This window comes from Onychomys torridus, chromosome X (assembly GCF_903995425.1).
Source record: "Onychomys torridus chromosome X, mOncTor1.1, whole genome shotgun sequence".
Classification (NCBI taxonomy): Eukaryota; Metazoa; Chordata; class Mammalia; order Rodentia; family Cricetidae; genus Onychomys; species Onychomys torridus.
Window position 1 is genome coordinate 61,588,038 of NC_050466.1, and position 20,498 is coordinate 61,608,535.

The following is a 20,498-nucleotide window of genomic DNA, read 5'->3' on the forward strand; positions in this document are numbered from 1 at the left end:
AAGTACTTTACCAACTGGGACATCCCCTGAGCCCCTCAAAAAGGACTACTTAAACCTCATCCTCAGTGATGGCATCCGTCAAATCACAGATTGACTATGCTAGCATTTCCTTTATACTACACAGTAGGATTAATATGAATGTAGAAAATATGCACATATGTACTGGGGCTTGGCTCATAGTGAATACTCAATGAAGGGGTCTTTTCTGGTGCGGGAAGTTTCAGATGAATGTGCAGTGGAATATATTATGCACATTCAAGAGCAGATTTTGAATATATACGCCAATGTCGTAAACATGATCTTTTCTTCATGTGTTTTTAAGCTAGGCATTCCTAACTTATGAGAAAGATTATATAAACAAATACATTTTTTGTAACTGGTCCATTTTAATGAATCTGATCATTTGGCCCATTGATTTTTCATTCGATTCCTTTGGTTTCTCTGGGCACACAAGCAAATCATCTGGGAATGTTGATGAAGCTTTCTTCATGTTGCTGTTTCACATCTTACAGTGGGAAGAACCTAAAGACCAATGCTGAACAACAACATTGACATTAGGAATCTTTCCGTCCTCTACTTTGTTTTAATGGAACCACTTCTAGCTTTTTGTTGTCATTTCATTTTGTAAAACAATGATTCACTGATTTTTTTTTTTTTTTTAGCGTATGTGTGAGTGCCTGTGTTTATGTGGTCAGAGTAGGGTAATGAGTTCCCTGGAACTGGAGTTACAGATAGTTGTGAGCTGCCATGTGGCTACAGGAATCACGTCGAGATCTCTGCTAGAACAGCCAATGTACTTAAAACTGCTGAGCCATCTCTCCAGCCCTGGTTTACTTCAAAAAATATAGCATTAAACATTAAACACATTGTTGGTTGTTGGTTTATGGGAGATATTCTTTATCTTAGTGAAGAATTATTATCAGAATGGGCATTAAGTCTTGTCAAATGCCTTTTAAGAATCTATTGAAGCCTTACATTCCTGGAATAAATATGGCTCAATTATGATGAATGATTCTTTCAGCATAGTTTTCTTTTAGAACACTGACATATTGGTTGAGGAAAAGGAGATGGTGTATGACAGAAAGTCATGCTCAGGATTTTGAGGGACTAGAAAAGTAGATAGAGTCAAAGTACACGTCGTTTAATCTGAAGAAAAGCAAACAAAAAGAGCCTATTGGTGGAAAAATATGGTGTACATACAGTTCTGTCTCAAGTCTCTATGCTTACAGGTTCTTAATTAAAACAGAAACATCTTTCAATGGTCTATAGACTGCTGTGCCTGTTTTTTTTGTTTTTTGTCTTTTTTTTTTTTTTTTGCCCCCAGAAGAACAGAGGGACTCAAGGGTGGAACACTGCTCTTGCCTGCTCCTGTGTTCTTTGGGAACAGAATCCCAGGTAAGGATTAGTTCTGGCCTTGCAGATCTTTTCAATTTTCTGAAAGTTGATCTAGCATCAGACTTGTCATTTTTGTCTCAGCTTGGAGCAGAGTAAGTTTAGCCTAGTATGAGCAAGAGCAGCTGACTAAGCAAGTGACAAAGCCAAAGATAACCCCAAAGATAGCATCAAAGAGTTGTTTGTGGGCCTGAGAGCAGGGAGAAGGGCATATGCATGAATGGGTGTGCTCCGTGTCTGTGATCTCCATAAATCTGGGCCACTTTCTTGTCTACCTCGGCTCAGTGCACATTCATAAGAAACATCATCTCAGTCAACTGAAAAACTGTTCAAATTTTCAGTGTACTTTCCAAAAACTGTAAAGAAGGCATGGCATTCATATTGTCCAGATATCTTCCTCTTCATTTTTCTCAATAGTTGTTTCTCTCTCCCTCTCTCTAATCAATCCAGGTTGATCTTTGCCTCATTTCACCTTCTATATTCATTCTTTTCTCTTTCTTTCTTTCTTTCTTTTTCTTTTTTCTGAGACAGGGTTTCTCTGTGTAGCTTTGCGCCTGTCCTGGAACTCACTTGGTAGCCCAGGCTGGCCTCGAACTCACAGAGATCTGCCTGGCTCTGCCTCCCAAGTGCTGGGATTAAAGGCATGCACCACCACCGCCCAGCATCTTTTGTCTTTCTTGATGTAGCTGGCTCACTATCCTTCCAACTGCAGAAGAATCAAGGGGTTTGTATTTTTCCCTCTCACCCATTTCCCATATCTGCACAATGAGGCTCAAGAAAGATCAGGAAAAGGACAATATCATGGGTAGCTAGATTTTTAATTTAATATTGTTTTGTATGCCTATGACACATGCAGAGAAAAAGAAAAAAAAAAACCAAACTTCTATATGCATCCAGGACTATAATTTCTTCTCTGGTACACATTTCACCATGTTCCTCTTCACTTCCACTGGCCATTAAAGAACAGCCAATAAACACCAAAAAGAGGGAGGTCAGAAGAAGGGAGACTCAGGTAATCCAAGACTTGGAAAAGACATTCTGTATGTAATGGAGTGTTGGGCCTTTTGGAAAAATTATGGTCACAAAAAGTGCTTTTTTTTCTACTTGGCCTGGTTCCCTTGAAGATGGAGCTTCCCCTAAAAGTATTTTTAAGGTCTCAAGGAAAAGGTACAGGAAGAATAAAGCATATAAAGCTGTCTTTCTGCCTCTTAAATCTTAAAGGAGGAGGAGGAGAGTCCTGCCTGCCTGCAGTTACTGTCCTGGCCCTTCACCTCTGCCCACATCCCCAGTCTCTACAGCCCAGAAGCCCCCATCCAGTAAATTGATGAGTCTATTTTGAAGACCAGGCATACTCCAAAGGAATAATGACTGCCCTTTTACTCCACCCTGTGCCAATCAGTGACTCATCAACCAGTTTCTAAATGACTGTTTTTAATTCCCCAGTTTCCTTCACAGTGCAATATTAGAGAAGATTAAATGCAGTCCCCCACTGCCTCCCTCTGCTTGTCTGCATCTTGTTTTAGAGATGGTAATGACCTCAAAATAGAAGTGTTTCATTGAATACTGATTGTTTTGTGACGGTGAAATGCACGCGTGCGAGCACACACACTCTCCTCTGTGTTAGGGAAACATCTATAGGAATTTCAAGGGGAGGATGGATAAAAAGAAAAGAACATAGAACCTTGAACTAAGAAAAATACAGGACCTCAACTGGACACCATCATCTCCCATCACCCCTGGAGTTTTAGGATTAAGACCCTTTATTAAGGACCCTCCTGATACTTTGCATAGTCATTTTCTAATGCATGCTGTTATTTTATTGCCAAATTACTCGATTTCCTTTGTAAGTGCTTTTAGTTTTCCCACTTGTATGCCTGGCCCCTTCTCCTACCCACTCCTTACAATAGCCTTCTTCATTCCCGTGGTCCTCTTGGACACCCCAGGGAAAACCCTTTCATTACTGGTTTCACTCTTCCAACTGCTCTTTGACATAGCTGTTTCCTGAATCAAGCTTGCATTTTGCCCCTGTGGTTGTTGACTCTATGTTCACAACAATTCCACCCAATACCGGTCTTAGCTTGTTCCTATCAGACTGTTTCAGGGCCCCTCTGCTTGTCTGTCTCTATTTTGCTTTACCCTATCTTGTGACCTAGAAGCTCCATCTTTGTAGGTTATAGCACCAGGACTACCTATCCAGAGACTTCCAATTGAGCTTCAATCTCAGGAGGAGTTGGAGAGTGGAAAGTGAAGGTTGGGAGGACACTGAGGTCCGGGGGCTTTTACTTGCTCAACTCTCTTTCCAGTCTGATTCTGTCCTTCATCCCAAAGTCATGGGTTCTTTCCAGCTAGCCTGATTTATTTTCTATTTCCCCCCAACACTCTCTTTTTTTCCTTTGTGTATGGGGTGGTAATACCTCTCTCCTGCATTTTCCCTGTCCTGCATTGTTGACAGTCCGTCTGTCTCTGTCTTCTGTCCATCCATCCATCCATCCATCTATCGTGTGTGTGTGTGTGTGTGTGTGTGTGTGTGTGTGTGTGTGTGTGTGTGTGTGTGTAGATTAGAGGATAACTTTGCAAAAGTCTGTTTTTTTTTCCTTCCATTATGTATATTCTAGGGATTGAACTCGGGTCATTAGACTTGGCAACAAGCACACTTACCCATCTCCTAGGCCCTGAGAGTAATTATTCTCTTGATTAAAAAGAGACTCTTCAAATCATCCTTATTTAAATATGTCATCAGTTTCCTGTTCAGATCCTAACTGGCCCCATCTTCTCTATCTTACCCTCAACCACTGGCTCTACCTGCCTTTGTACTTTTTTCTCTTACCTTCTGCACATCTGGCCCCTTCAGGCCTATACGATGATGCATGGTGGGCCTTCCAGAGCACCTGATGACCCTTTGGGAATGAACACCAAAGGAATCATCACAGTGGCATGAACTGAGCTTCAGACTTATGGCCTAAGTGTGACATCCTTGAACTTCAGCTGGGTAGCACATACTTACTTGAGAAAAAGGACAAGGACTGATTTGGTGAGAGTAGTAATTGGCTCGAGCCCTCCATGTCCCATGTATAAGTCCCGAGCCTTCATGTCTTCTTTGTAAACCATCTTCAGATCATCTAAGGTCACAGTCATCTCAACAGCAGCAGAATCTCAATAATCACAACAATCACAATTATAATCATCATAATGGCTATCAATTATTGAGTGCCAACTCTGAGCCAGGCACTGCGCCTAGTGTTTTCCTTCATTAAACCAAATGGAAGTTTCCATCCCATTGTTAATAGTTGCCACTCCACAATAGTAGAGAAAGGACATATCAAATATCAATCCATTCCCAAGTTGTCACTAGCATGACTCCACTTCTGTGTCATGGATTACTTCCCACTGCACAGAGAGAACCATGGCCTTTGTTGTGTGCAGGTCTGGACCTCCTGGAAGGCCTTCTCATTAGTAAATTGCTGTGCTCTCCTCAAGGATCTCTGTGAGACTGGGCAGTGACTTGGGGAAGGGATGGAGTGTCCCAGCTGTCACTTTCAGCCACAACACATCCAGACAACATTGAAGGCTTGGGGTAAGCAGAGGGAAAACAAAAACAAAAGCAACCTCACATATTGAAGGGAAAGATGTGAAACCTCTGGAAGACTTGAATTCAGCTGCTGTGGGCTTTCTTAGTTCTGTCCTGATTGCTCTTCATTTTCAAGTTGGTTTCTCTCTATGGAAACCCGGCCTTGGTCAACTTCCTGTCCTCTACCACCACCACCACCACCACCACCACCACCACCACCACCACCACCACCACCACCCCTCCCCACTATGGGACTATCATTCACTTGGGGTTATTCTCAATCCAGGAAATACCCTTTTTTTCCCCTACCAGAAGCAAGATCTAGTGACTAGAGCAACTCTACACTTTCTCCTGGATGCGATTCTGTTGACTCTCCCTAAAGACCTACATTCTACAAGGGGGCAGATGCCTATCTCCAGCATGCTCAGCCATACTGGGGGAAACTCCTTCACCTCTCTCTCTCCCTATCTGTGTGTCTATCTATCTCCCTCTAGGGATACAAACATAGCCTATATCTAGAAGACCAACAATAGAGCCTTTCATCCCTAAGGGCTGTGATACTTTGCAAGACCTTGCTTCCTCAGTCCGGCTACACCTCATGGCATGATCACAGTACAGTTTTTTTCCCTTCCAGGTTGCTTGGCCTAGGGCCTACAGAAATAGACTTTTTAGTGACCTATACAAAGCCATAGTTAGGTATAGAAGTGGCGCTTAAAAGTGGCTTCGCCAGGGTTCTTTCTCTGCCCAATTTCTGCCTGGGAGGGATGGTTTTATTTCTTTTGTTCTATATATCTTAACTCTAGGCTTTTACTCTTTGGGGGGCTGAAATTCTTTCCCCACATTCTTTGCCCTACCAGACAAGCCATCAATCTTAATAAATATAAGGAACTGACCCCCAAATAACATTTATTAGGATATCCTGGTGATGCTACTACTTTCTGTATTTCTAGAACCTGTTCCTTCCTTCTCTGCCACCTGCGCTATTGCCTCCATATTGGTTGTCAGTCCATCCTATCACCCTTCCTAGCCATTTACTCTTTCTTTACTTCTAAGTGATCATGCCTCCTTCAACAACACTGCAAGCTTCAAAAAAGCAGGAATTTTGCCTATTTGATTCACTGTTGTATCCCTTACACACAGCACACTGCTTAAAGGGTGGTGAGCTCTCAGTGCCTATTTTCTGTAAGAATGATTCAATGGTTGAACCTAACTCACATATGTTGGAGGCTGGGAGATAAGGTCTCTAACACTGTCTTGCATATGGCAAAGCTATCATGTAATACTACTTGCATAAATGAGTGTTTCTTTTTAAAATTTATTTTGCATACCAACCACAATTTCTCCTCCCTCCTCTCCTCCCGTTTCCTGCCCCACTTCCCTTCTACCCCCCAAAATGAGTATTTCTTTTGCTCAAGGCCATACAACTAATTAGTGTCCATTCTTAAGTCTGCTTGCTCCAGATGATTCTGTATCCTTTAAGTCCAGGCCGCATCCTAAACCAATTAAAGCAGAACTTGGTAAGGAGGAGTGAGAGAGGATAACAATGTTTTTTAAGTTCTCTACATGATTCTGATATGTAGCCAAGATCGAGAACCACATTAAATCATAAAGTAGGGTCAAGGTAACAACACACTCCTCTCATACTACATCTAGTGACAAAAAACATTTGAGAAGAATTAAAGACATTTCTTAGAGAATGGAACATGATTGGAAGCAGCAATGAGTGAAAAGGAACATGCCATGGGTCAGGACTACACTACTGTAAGAACTAGCTTGTGTTATTCTCCAAAAGTGAACTCTCAAGTCAGAGAAATTGTTTTACAAGGTGACTGTAGGCATTACAATAAAATAAATAATGGGAATATATTTGAGGCTAGTTACTAAGAGGCTATTGCCCAATAATCTGCTTAGACCTCAGGAAAGTGACTCCAGGGATTTAGGAAGGATTCTTTGCATCATTTAAAATAGGCAAAATTCCAGCTGTGTTTATGAAAGGAGATTTTTTTTTTGTTTGGACAATGAAGGATAAAAAGCCTTAGGAGTCCTTTTTCTCTTAAAACAAACAAATAAAAAAACAAAAACAAAACAAAACAAAACAAAACAACAACAACAAAACACCTAGCACGACAGCGAGCAGCTGTACTTGATTGGTGATTAATTTCATGACAGAATCACCAAGCTCTTTGGTCAGGGCTCAGTTTTGGAAATGCTGGTTGTAAAGCTGGGAAATATGAAAGAGAAGTAAGAAAATAAAGAGTGGCTGGCTTGTCCAGGGGGTGCTTTAAGCCAGTGAAATCTCAGAAAGAAAATGCTAAAACGCTCTGCTTGGGTTCCCAATCTTGAGTCTCAGGCTCTGCCCTCTGCCCTTTGGATAGTACTCTAAACACAGGGTGCTAATCTTATGCAATTAGAACGTTTACAGTGGTAACTTTTTAAATACAATGTGGAGTTTCTTAGGCCATAAGGAAACACCAAAGTAAACTGCAACCTAGTAGTCCAGAATTGGCTTTTCCTTAGTCTATTTGCATGCTATACAATAACTAGATTTTGGTATTACAATGTAAAATATTTAGGTGATATCAATGAATGCAGCACTTAACTGAGGCATTATCTTTATGTGGTCATACTTCTGTTTACAAAGAAGGTCCAGCGGGACTTTGCAGAGGTATGAAAATGTGTGGACTAATCTGCCAACCATGTCTAGGCTTTGATCTCTTGGTTGGATAGCATATGGAAGAAGACCAGGGAGGAAGAAGGTTTCTACTGGTTTCAGAGCTTCACTAAAATGGAATACTATGTTTTACAGGAAGGGAACAAATCCAAGTTTATGTGAAGCTGTTGCAGTTGGTCCAAAAGAAGACAAATTAGGTAGCATTTCTTAACATGCTGTTCTCTCTGGCTACCTTCATTTTATACATTGCTTTGTTCTTTGTAGTGTAGAAATAATCTGCAGTATGAATTTCATGCATTTTAACATTAAAAACAAAGGAATTAGAAGGGTTTAGCTTCGATTAATATTCAATAGCATTAGTTAGAAACACGTACTTCTGGAACTCAATGTTATTTAGGTTGGTGCCTTCCTTCTATGGTTTTGAAGATTTAAATATTCAGGTGTTGAGTTTGGAGACAGATCATTGTACACAATTTTTGAATTAGAGAATCTAGAAATATAGCTTGGAGTTTTTATAGTCAAAAGACTTGTAAGGTTTGTTTATTTCACACCTGATTTAGACTTCTTTTCTATTACTGTAATGAAATATCTGAGGCTGGGTACTTTATAAAGAAAAGTTGTTTATTGACTTCTTTAGCAGTACTGGAGATTGAACCTAGGGCCTTGCTAGGAAAGTGCTCTGTCAGTGAACTTACACCTCAAGCCATCTCTTACTTTTAAAAATTGTCAGACAGAGAGTCACAAAGTTGCTCAACCCGACCTTTAACTCTCTTTGAAGTAAGCCTGGATTGGCCTTGAAGTGATGATCCTTCTGTTTCAGCTTCCTGAGTAGCTGGAACTACAGGCCTGTAGCATTAGGCTTGGTGAGAAGGAAGTTCATTTAATGCACAGTTTTCAAGTCTGAAAGTCCATGGTCAATGGTTGCATTGATTTAGCCTTTAGGAAGAGCTTATAGCAGATGACATAGTAGTGAGAATGCACACAAAAAGGAGACGTGGTGTGGTGAGAGACAGGAAGCCAGAAAGTAAAGGGTTGCCAATAATGACCTCCTATTAGGACCCACCTCTTAAAGAGCCCACTCTCTTAATATTGCCACACCTAGCACCAAGATTACAAGACATGAACATCTGAGGGGCATTCTCAAATCCTATCCAAACCATAACAACCCATTCTTATACTCTCACTTGGCTATATCCAGTTCTTGTTGCTTAGAATGAAGTGTAACGAGCCTTTGGACAGAGGAACTATGGGACACTAACACAGCCTTTGAAGAGAGGAGTGGGGAAGAGTAGGGCAATGCTTGCTTTGAAATACTTGTTACTCAACTGCCTATTAATGTAATGAAAGATGATGTTCTTCAGGCACGCTACAAATTCAACATCAATTTGTAATGGGAAAATTCTATGTGATTATAAATATCAATGTATCTCAACATTTCCATTTTCTAGTCATTTGAACCTTTTGAACAGTAGTATGTCATCTTTCTAGTCCCTTAAATGTAATACATATAATAATGTAATATATACTACATATGTAAACAGATATATTTTATATATATATATGTATGTATGTACAAAGGTTATATATATACTTTTGTATGGTGAATGATAAAAGATTCATTTTTAAATGAATACCACTTAATTTTAGATTAACAAGTAATTAAAACTCACACTGTGAGTTACATCATAATGCAGTTTTTGCTATTATTCACCTTGAACAGTCAAATTTTTCTGCTTTTGTGTTGTACAAGTGACCAATTTATTTACTATAAGTTGTTTATGTAATAAAAAGTAAACTATGTTGCCCAATTCGATTTAAATTTATATATTGCTTTCTATATAATTCTGTGACTGAGCATACATCAAAATACTACAAAAAATAAATATATGTCTAAAATCAGAGTAAATAAATACTGTTTTCATGACATGATGTTAATTTATTTTGTTTTCAAATACATAATACAATTTGGGGTTTTAAGAAATGAGTTTTCTCCACTTCAGTGGAGAAAACTGACTTACTCTTTGGCAGCAGGTATCAATGCAAACAGCTTCTTGATTATGAGTGGGACCTGATGTCCATTTCTCCCTCTCAGTGCTGGGATTTCATCTGATTGGAACTGTGTAGGCCCCATATGTGCTGCCACTGTCTCTGTGAGGTCACCAGTACCACTTTCTTTTGTTTTGGCATTTTTTTGTCTTACTGGGTTTTTGTTTGTTTGGGGGTTTTGTTGCTTTGTTTTTGTTTTTGGAGAGAAAGAGAAATGGAGAGAGAGATGACTTGAAATTGGGTGGGTAGAGAGGTGGGGAGGATCTGGAAGAATGAGTTGGAGAAGGGAAAATATGATCAAAATATACTGTATGAAAAATATTTTAAATAAAAATAAATGACAATAGTAGAAGAAAAAAATGGTTCTATGTAGCTCCAGTCCTGCCCAGGCCGGCAGCCACTCAGACTCAAATAAACACACAGACACTTATATTATTTAAACTGTTTTGGCCTAATGGCTCAGGCTTCATGTTATCTAGTTCTTACATCTTAAATTAACCCATTTCTGTAAATCTATACCTTGCCACATGGCTCATGGCTTACCAGTACTTTACATCCTGCTCCTCATGGTGGCGGCTGGCAGTGTCTCCCTGCCTCAGCCTTCCACTTTCCAAACTTCTCCTTTCTGCTTGTCCCTCCTATACTTCCTGCCTGGCTACTGGCCAATCAGCATTTTATCAGTCAATCAGAGCAACACATTCACAGCATCCCCAGCAGTGAATAGTCTTTGCTGGCAATAAATGCAAATACAAAATAGACAAAATCATGATGGCACTTTCTAAATTTCACATTGTTCTTGAGGTACCAAAGGCGTCCTGATATGTACCTATGATCCAGTGGAAATTATCATTATTATTCTTATTTTTGTGTTTTACCTTAATTTTTAGTTCAATATTAAAAGTCTTTTCATATCTTTCTTTAACCAGTAGGTAGTTTAGGATCAAGCAAAATGCTTTAGGATTAGTAATTAGAACTATTAGGACATGATAGTTGTCAGAAACAACATACCTGCTGTGATAGTTGGAATGTAGTTGACCCCCATAATCTCATAGGGAGTTGCACTATTAGGAGGTATGGCCTTGTTGAAGTAGGTGTGGCCTTGTTGGAGGAAATGTGTCACTGTAGGGGTTGGCTTTGAGGTCTCCTATGCTCAAGCTACACCTAGTTCAGTTCACTTCCTGTTGCCTGCAGATCAAGAAGTAGGACTTTCAGCTCCTTATCCAGCATGTTGTCATGTCCCACCATGATGATAAGGGGCTAAACATCTGAAACTGTAAGCCACCCCATTAAATGTTTTCCTTTATAAGAGTTTCCACAGTCATGTTGTCTCTTCACAACAATAGAAACCCCAACAAAGACACCTGCATTTATTAATAGTTGAGTGCAATTTCTGTTAACCTGAGCAAGGACATTTTCTGATGGTTTGTTCAAATGAGGAAATGTAAGTTATATTCTTTATTCAAAATGGAAAGTGGAGGTGGATACTATCTTGGATGAAGCTCTTACTAGTAGAGCCTGATGTGGAGAATTTAGGGGGCGGGTGAGCTAGCAAAGATTTAATGAGGGATGATTACTCTCAAAGCAACCAATGAGATGGGAAAGTAGGAAGTGTGGAAGGTGAAGGAGCTGAGCAAAAGTGTGGATTCGGGAGGCGAGCCTCAGCTGAATACCACAGGCTGCTGCTGAGTTTGTTCTGCAGTGTGCCGTGGAGTAGTTGGCGTACACTGCCTTTCTGTGGATGTGATCTTCTGGTGGCTCCTGTGACATTTAGGAAATCCTTTGGAAAAAGAAACAACTGTGAAGAGTCAACATCCATAGCAGCAAGGCTGGGTGCTCTGGCCAGGTCAAGGAAACCTGGAAGGGAAGTTAGTGTCAATCTGTTCCAGACAAAATTCCACTTTATGACCTTGAGTATTAGAAACACATATGCATGGAAAGGTATTTGTTACCTTTCTTTAACCATTGCTCCTTAACTGGAAGAGCAGCTTTACAAGGATAAGTCACTGCTGAATTTAATTCACAAATGATTCCTTCATTCCTAGAACACTTGTGTACACATAGTAAAAGGTTTTTTTGGTTATTGTTCTTATTTGTTTGTGTTTATGGAAATGGGGTTTGAACCTGGGGCCTTGTGCATGCAAGGCAAACAATCTACCACTGAACCACACTCCCAACTGTAGTAGGTATTTGTTAAATAACATCCGTGGAAGAAATGAACTAGACAAAGACAAAGCCCTTGCCTCCTAAATTTCCCAACACTGCTTTTTAGGAATCAATATTCCTATCACTCAGAGCCTCATCAGAATGCATGAATAGTCACTGACCTAAAGGGAGGGTTGTATTTTTTGCACCCAGGTGCATATACCCCCCAATCAAAAAGTAATTTTTAAAGAAAATTTTAAGAGAGAGAAAGTTATTTTCTACACCATACAAGAAATCTAGAGAAAGAGGGAGCCTGGAAACAGGCAGATAACTGCTTCATAATTTCTATCTCAGGGGCCATCTCCTTACATTTTATCCTACTCTGCATGTGGCTTTCACCCTCCTGTGTGGTCACAGACTGGCCACTCCACCCCAGTCTGGAATCTGTTCTCCAAGGTCAAAGAAGAGTGAAGCAACAGAAGGAACAATGCTTGTGTTTGGAAAGCAAAATTATGTCCAGAGGTCTCTAGCGAATTTTCATGCAGATGTCAGTGTCCTGAATTGTGTCATGTGCATGAAGAACAGGGTGACTGGTGCCACTGCCACCTGGAACAAACTTGGGATTCTACTGGGAAGAAATATGGAGGTGGTATAGATAGGTTATCTGTCACTGTCGAAAATTACATGAGGCCTATAGGTGTCAAAAAATAAAATAAGTATTTCTTCTTTCAATAGTAAGGAAAAATTAAAAGAAAACTGAAAAAATATTGTTTAAAACTCATCCATTTTTTTCAGAGAGGTAGTATTCTCCCCAATGTCAACAGGAAGAAAATACTTTTCAGCACAGTTAAAACGTGATCAGGATGAGGTTGTAATGGAGGTACTTGCTCACCATTTCTTTCTTTTTTCAATAGAATTTCTGGATGATTGTTTCTTTTCATCCTGGCTGGCTGGTATTTCATCTGTGTGCTGGTAAGGGCACCAGGTGGTCAGTTTTCACTTCTTTTCCTCTTCAGTACAAACTGCAGACTCCTGCAATGTTTCTGTCGGTGCCCACCATTACTACAGAAGACTCCGTGGTGCTGCCTTTCCTCATGGAGAGACCTGTGTTTCTCTATGGAGAAGTTTTCATTATTTCCAGATTCTTATTGAGCCTATTATGTGACCATTGAGACAGAGCTGTTATTCCTGGATCTTTACAGTTGAGGTGGAGGAAGAAAACACCTCAACAAAAATAATTTAAGAGGCATTGCTGGTTGGTTGTCTCACATCTGATCCTAGGAGTCCTGTAGTTCCTGCATAAATATGAAAGGGGTCACGTAAATTTCAGTGACATTTGTAGTTAAAAACCTCCTGCTGATAGAGTCACCTTTCCCATCAAGAGTGATCTTGGTGTACAATGGAAAGCCTGGCCCTTATGGTACAGTACCTCTTTGCCAAGAGTTCTGCATTCCCATTTACAGCCTTCTTTCTCTGAGTGGTTGCTCATGCTGGCTTTGAAATGATGTGTTGACCTTTTTGTGTTTTTTCCCCCTCCTTTCATCAAGTTGGCTGTACATTTTGGTTGTATTCACATCAACTCAAATATCTTGACCCAAAAAAGATTTATCTAATACCATTGATATCAGTTTTCAAGGACAAAGACATCATTTTTACAAGTATATTTTGAATTTTGTATGCTCTCCTCCTCCTCCTCCTCCTCCTCCTCCTTCTCTCTCTCTGTCTCTCTCTCTCTCTCTCTCTCTCTCTCTCTCTCTCTCCACACACACACACAGAGTTGCCAGAAGATAAGAAGATAACTTTCTAGACTAGATTCTCTCTTTCTACCGTGTTGGTCCTGGAGCGGAAACTCAGTTTGTCAGGCTTGGCAGCCAGTATCTTTACCAGCTGGGCTATTTGGACACTGCAAATAGATTTTTGAATCACATTATTGAACAGGGTTTTGTCCTTCCTCCTAAAGACTGAGACCCCTTCATTGTTGCTGATTGGCTAGATATTCTTTTGTTGTTGTTTATTTGTGTATTAGAACCCATTGAACGGAATATCATATAACATCCCAGAGACTTTCCCGTGGTGATGTTAACTTGTTATACACCCACATAACATACTTTATCCTCTGGTTTTCTTATTAGATTTACTAACAGTCCATTGTTGTACCATTAACATTTAATGTCCTAGGAAGAAGAACATGTTATTATACAACTCTTGGCAAAACCAGCCCTGGTGTAGAAAAGTCATTAAGCTTCAGGAAGTTTTAGCTTTCCTGCACCCTATATCTTATCCTTAATGCAAGCTTTCTATTTTTCTCAGACCTCCTGATGTTTTAAAAGAAATAGAAGGAGTAAAAAGAGGGGCAGGGGGACCCAAAAGACATACAAATCAAGCAGAGTCATTTCCAGTGCCTGCAGTTACATCAGTGATTAATCAAACTAATGGGGAGTTCTAATTCGGTGCTTTGCTACCCTGAAGCTCTGTAATTGCAGTGTCTCTGAATCCAAAGGAAACACGTTGTGCTCTGCGTGCCCAGGCACATAGCTTTTACATCTTCATAACTCTGTAATTACTACAGTGCTTTCCTTCAAATCTGGCTCAATTTCACTTCCTTAATGAGCACCACAATCTTGATAAAGTTTGAAGTTTGCTGCCTCTGCTGTTCACAAGGACTCCATCCCAGACTGATAGTGTGAGTGGCAGATTTTACTCTTTCAAGTTCCCCTCCAAAAGAGCTGATTGATTTCAGGACCACCATAGTCACAAGCACTTCTTCTAGGTTAAGGCCAGAGCTGAGTGTTTTCATCAGAGAAGAACAAGTTTTAAACAGTTAAAAGGGAGGGGCACAGGAGGCTTATGAACCCCTGGAGAATGGTTGTTTAGTTTTATTAGTGCCATGTGCCCTAGAGACTGTGGTTCATCTTACCCAATTGAAGACTTTCCTTATAGCAAATGTATTAAAAAAAAAAAAAAAAACCTCCCACTTCTTTTTTATAAACTCAACCCTCCAAAGACTCAAACTTACAAGCCAGCTTTCAAAACACAGCAACCAATTTTCCCACATTCTTTCTGCACTGCCTGGTTTTCAGAATTTTTTTTAAAAAGACATGTTGGAATGCCATTTAATAATTCTGTCTGGAGTGAATCTTCTCACACAGCTGCTTGGAGATTCCCGTTTTGCCACGTGGTGATTCTTGAGCTCTGAATTGGTCTTCGGGTACCTAAGTTGTAAGAACCACACTGAAGTCCAGGTTGCTTTTAGAATCTCTGCTCCAGTCTGTAGCCCAGACAATGCTAATTGCTCTGGGATTCTGGATCCTACTTAATTTCTATCTCTATTATAGCTTGTCTGGCTTGGCCCTACAATTCTTTGTTTACATGTCTGCCTACACCACCAGACTGTACCTTTTCAGGCAATGTTTGTGCTTTCTTTCCTTTTATATCCCTAGCACCTCACAGAGGTTCTCACCCACAATGAATGTTTGCACCCAGTCAATGGAAGCACCCGGCAAATGTCTGTTAGACAAGCGGAAGACTGAATATATGAATGAAACACCATTGTTGCTCACTATCACCATCTGCTTTACCTCTGTCAGTCCATCTGAATTATGTATTCACAGTTCTGACTCAATCCAGACTTGGCATGTTTAAAATTATATTCAGTTGTAAAATGTAGGGCTGGGGTTTTTGAAGAGAAGCACTTCTAACACTGGGAACGAGGAGCAATCAATGGTTCTCTACATAGGAAGAATGTTTGCATTGACAGTCTTCAGCATTTGGGGGAACCATTTAATGCCATTCACTTTTTCTTCTGGCAATGTTCTCTTGTTAGTAAAATGCTGACAGAAACTCCTATATTTCAAATTTGATAGACTAAATGAAGCTCTTTGAGGAAGAAAAGCACCAATTAAAACAAAGGAGACTTCCAAAAGCAGTATATTGTCTTTATCTCCCTTTCAAATTATGCTCATGATTATATATATTTACTTATCTTTATGGGGACTTAATATCTTGATGTATTAATGAATACATTTCTTCCTGGTGATTCATGATTAACAGTATGAAAAGTCAAATTCAAGGTTGTTGAATTAGAAAAAGAATTCTATGAAGGCTTTGGACATAATGTTTAAACTATAAAGCACATGCCTATGGAAGCATACAGGCTTCCTCATTCAAGATGGCTTAAAACTCGGGATTCCTGGATTTCTTCTACAACTCAGTAAAGCTAAGGGGGAAAAGGACTTAGTAAATCCCAGAACCAACAGCTGACATTTAATGCGGGAAAATCTCTTAGAGAGCCTGCCAGTGGTGCCTCCTGGTACAGGGAGGAGAAAAGTGAGGACCATCTTCCACATGCCTTATGTCCACTTCTGTGTATGAGCTCTTTCCATATGCTTAGAGGCTCTCTCTTCTTTAGTTTTTATTTCCTCTTATGGTGTCTTTTATACTGTAAGTTTATTTGTAAGTGTAGTGTAAGTATAGGTTAACTATGAACTCTGAGAACTTTGCTGCTTCAATGTGAACCACATGACTCTCTAATAATTTTCCCAGAATGGGTTTTTTTCCTTCCCCAAACACTGCCAGCATCACATTTATGTACAAACCCTGTTCTTTTGCTTGCAAATTGTGATATACTTACATAAATGGAATATATATTTACTATACATGAAACAGTTTGGGTAACGTAGGTTGGAATGGAATGCTTATAATTTTTCTCAGTAAAGTTAATGGAATTTTAAAAAAATTCACAGCTTTTTACATAGTGGCATGGCTTTTAGGGGTGAGTTACAGTGATTATATTAGGGATAGGTACAGTTAGTTGGAGGAAGGGAGACTTCAGTCACTTACAATTAAATGACTATGCTAACATGCTGCACACATCTCCTGACATTTCTTACAGAAAGGAAATACTTTTCACCAATACTAATGCTGATGCACCATAGATGGGTTATTGAATTGGGAAATTTTGGTAAAGGACCTTTGGGGATCTCTGCTCTTAGTGCTTTGTGAAGTCTGACTTCCCATTGGGCTGGAGAAGGCCAAGTGAAGCTGTGGGGCATGGTCATGCAGACAGGAGATTTCATTTCGTTTTCAAAGGCACAGTATTTCTACTGATCACACATTTGAGGAAATTGTGCTAGCTTTTGATCTATGTGACTGAATGCCTGGGATAGGGCATTTTTAAATGTTTTTTTTTCCTTTTCATTTTAGTGATAATGCCTAGGAAAGGGAATATGTGCACTTGGAGTGTGTGTGTGTGTGTGTGTGTGTGTGTGTGTGTGTGTGTGTATGAGAGAGGTGGGGAGAGGAGAGAGATTGAGATTGAGATCAGGCAAGAATATAACTAGGCATTAGATAGCAACCTTGCCTTTGATATTTTTAAAAACAACTTTTAAACTTTATTTATTGTATTTGTGTATGCACTCACTATGGTGAGTGTGTAAAGGTCAGAGGACAACTCTGTGGAGTAAGGTTTTGCCTTTTATCATGTGGGATCAAATTCATATCTTTAGGTTTGGTGGTATCTTTACCCAGTGAACCGTTTCACCAGCCCCAGCAGCCTTGGCTGTTAGAGGAAACTTTTTTTTTGTGGGAAAACTCAGAGTAAACACAATCCAAGATTTGCACAATATACAATCTGGTTGTGGGTGTGTTGAAAACTCAGTCATTGACTATATACTCCATTGAGATTGCATGTGATGGCTACCTTTTACATTTTAAAAATATTTTTATTCCTTAAAACAGGAACCCAAACGCGCACACACACACACACACACACACACACACACACACACACACACACACTCACAGTCTCTTGTTACCACCACCACCACCATTCTTGTTACCATCATGTGGACCTTATAGACATTATGACCCTTTACCTTCTTTACTCGTGTGTGTGTGTGTGTGTGTGTGTGTGTGTGTGTGTGTGTGTGTGTGTGTGTGTGTTTTGGGGGGCAGAGGCATGAACACAGGAAGGGCTTGAGGTGCAAAGGGAAAGATTGGGTCTAAGATGCTTTCTTGAAGTTGCCTTCTAATAGATAACAGGATTTTTAGGTAGTGTTACTAAAGTCTAGCAATTGCACTGTTTTCTAAAGATGTGTTTATTCTCAACAGCTAACAGAGAAATGAGAATGCATCAATAAGTCATATTAATGAGCAAGATCATTTATATTGGTTTTACCTTTGGTGACACTGAAAGAAACTATCTTGGAAAAGTCAATGAAGACCACCAAAGGAAAAAGAGGGACCAATGAGAATCAAGGATATCAAAAACCAACACTAAAGTCTTTTATTTTTCAGCTAAATGGCATTGTTAGCACGAGTAGGAGTCCAGGAGAGTAGAAAGACTCTCCCCTTTTGTACAGTTGAATGGGGCTTTGATTCATTCATGATCCTGAATCAGTGCTAGTCACTTTAGGTAGATACTCAGCTAGCTAGCCTGTTGTTCCGCTTGGATACCCCAGCAATCTTCCTTTTCTGCTTGCCCCCACCCCCTTAAGGTCACCATGACTGGTCCATGAAAGGAACCCACCAACACTCTCAAACCCTGTTCAGGAGTAAAGGTCACATAGTGCTCATTCACTGCACATGCAGGTGGGTGGCTCCACTGGCTCCCGTGGACGGGGTTAAGAGGATAGTTCTAGGTATGGGGAACTAGCTAACACACGGACAAACACCTGCCTTCAGGCTTGGTAAGTGGCCTCATACATTCCTCTGCTCTTCTTCATTCTTCAGCTCGCTCAGAGAGTAGTCTGGTTTGCCCACATAGCAGAATTCTTGTTCAGAATTTGGAGCATGTTAAAATTGTCAGGCTACATTCTAAACTGGCCAGCTCTCTGTATTTGTATTTGTGATGTAAAGAACATATGCTGAAAAATAGCTCAAAACCTTCTCTCTCTCTCTCTCTCTCTCTCTCTCTCTCTCTCTCTCTCTCTCTCTCTCTCTCACTTTTCAAGACAAGGTTTCTCTGTGTAGCTTTGCGCCTTTCCCGGAACTCGCTTTGGAGACCAGGCTGGCCTTGAACTCACAGAGATCTGCCTGCCTCTGCCTCCTGAGTGCTGGGATTAAAGGCGTGTGTCACCACCGCCTGCCCCTTCTCTTTCTTTTCTTTTCTTTCTTTCTTTTTTTAGTTTTTCCGAGACAGGGTTTCTCTGTGTAGTTTCACGCCTTAACTGGAACTCATTTTGTAGACCAGGCTGGCTTCGAACTCACAGAGATCCACCTGCCTCTGCCTCCCAAGTGCTGGGATTAAATGCGTGCACCAACACCGCCCGGCCTCTTATTTTCTACCAGGAAACAAAACCAAATTTAAAGTAAAGCTGTAAGAACGACACAGCAAACTGCAATCTGCCCTTTGCTTGGACTCACTGTTTTGGTCATTATTTCCCTCTTTGTTTATCATAATAATTCCATTATTGCTGATACCACCACCACCACCATGACCACCACTACCACCACCACCTCCACTACCACCATCACCACCACCACCACCACCACCTCCTCCACCTCCACCACCTCCTCCTCCACCTCCTCCTCCTCCACCACAAACTCCACCACCACCACCTCCACCACCTTCACCACTACCTCCTCCACCTCCACCACCACCTTCTCTACCACCACCAACTCCACCACCACCAACTCCACCACCTCCTCCTCCTCCACCTCCACCACCTCCTCCTCCACCTCCTCCTCCTCCACCACAACCTCCACCACCACCACCTCCTCCTCCACCACAAACTCCACCACCACCACCACCACCTCCTCCTCCACCACCTCCTCCTCCTCCACCAACTTCTCCTCTACCTCTACCACCACCTCCACCACCACCACCTCCACCACAACCAACTCCTCCTCCTCCTCCACCACCACCACCATTCTTGTTACCAAATCATTTATGTGGACCTTATAGACATTATGACCCTTTACCTCCAAAACCCCAGCTTGGATCTTCTTTTATGAACAAGGATATTCCTCCACCAAAATTATTATTATTATTATTATTATTATTATTATTAGTAGTAGTAGTAGTAGTAGTAGTAGTAATAGTAGTAGTATAAGACAGTCTCTGTCAAAGCCTTTGTGACCAAAGTGTAGGCTGATTCCAGGTGCTGAGTGTTATGCCCTGGAGGGACTCCCTGTCAAGGCACAGAGCACAGAGGCACAGCACTGCAGGTCTAGAGGACTTTATTGATGCATGAAACATATTTTTCCATGTTCTCTTTAGACACATAGAATGAGGACAGCATTCTTAAGATCTGGCTTGTGGCCTTAAATTTTATTTGTTTGTGTGTGTGTGTGTGTGTGTGTGTGTGTGTGTGTTTGTGTGTTTATTCCACAGTATACATTGTGGAGAGATGAAAGCTTGTATTTTTTTAACAGTTCTCAAACTCTTTTTAGGTTTTCGGCTGCCACTGTCTAGCCTGCACACTACTGCAATTGAAAATGTATGCCTTTGAAGAAATTATACCTTTTAGTTAACCGAAGGGAAAACTTTCTATTCTTCTGTGAGTCATCATCTGTCCCAAGAGGAACTTTACAAACCCTGTGTTGGATTAACACAGTAGGGTGACAAGGAGGTAATCCGATTCATTTCACTTAATGTGCAATGAATTTTGCAAGAGACTTTGTGGGGCGGGGGTTGCTCACTGATAATTTGGGTCTCATTCATGATGTTCCTGTAGAAGA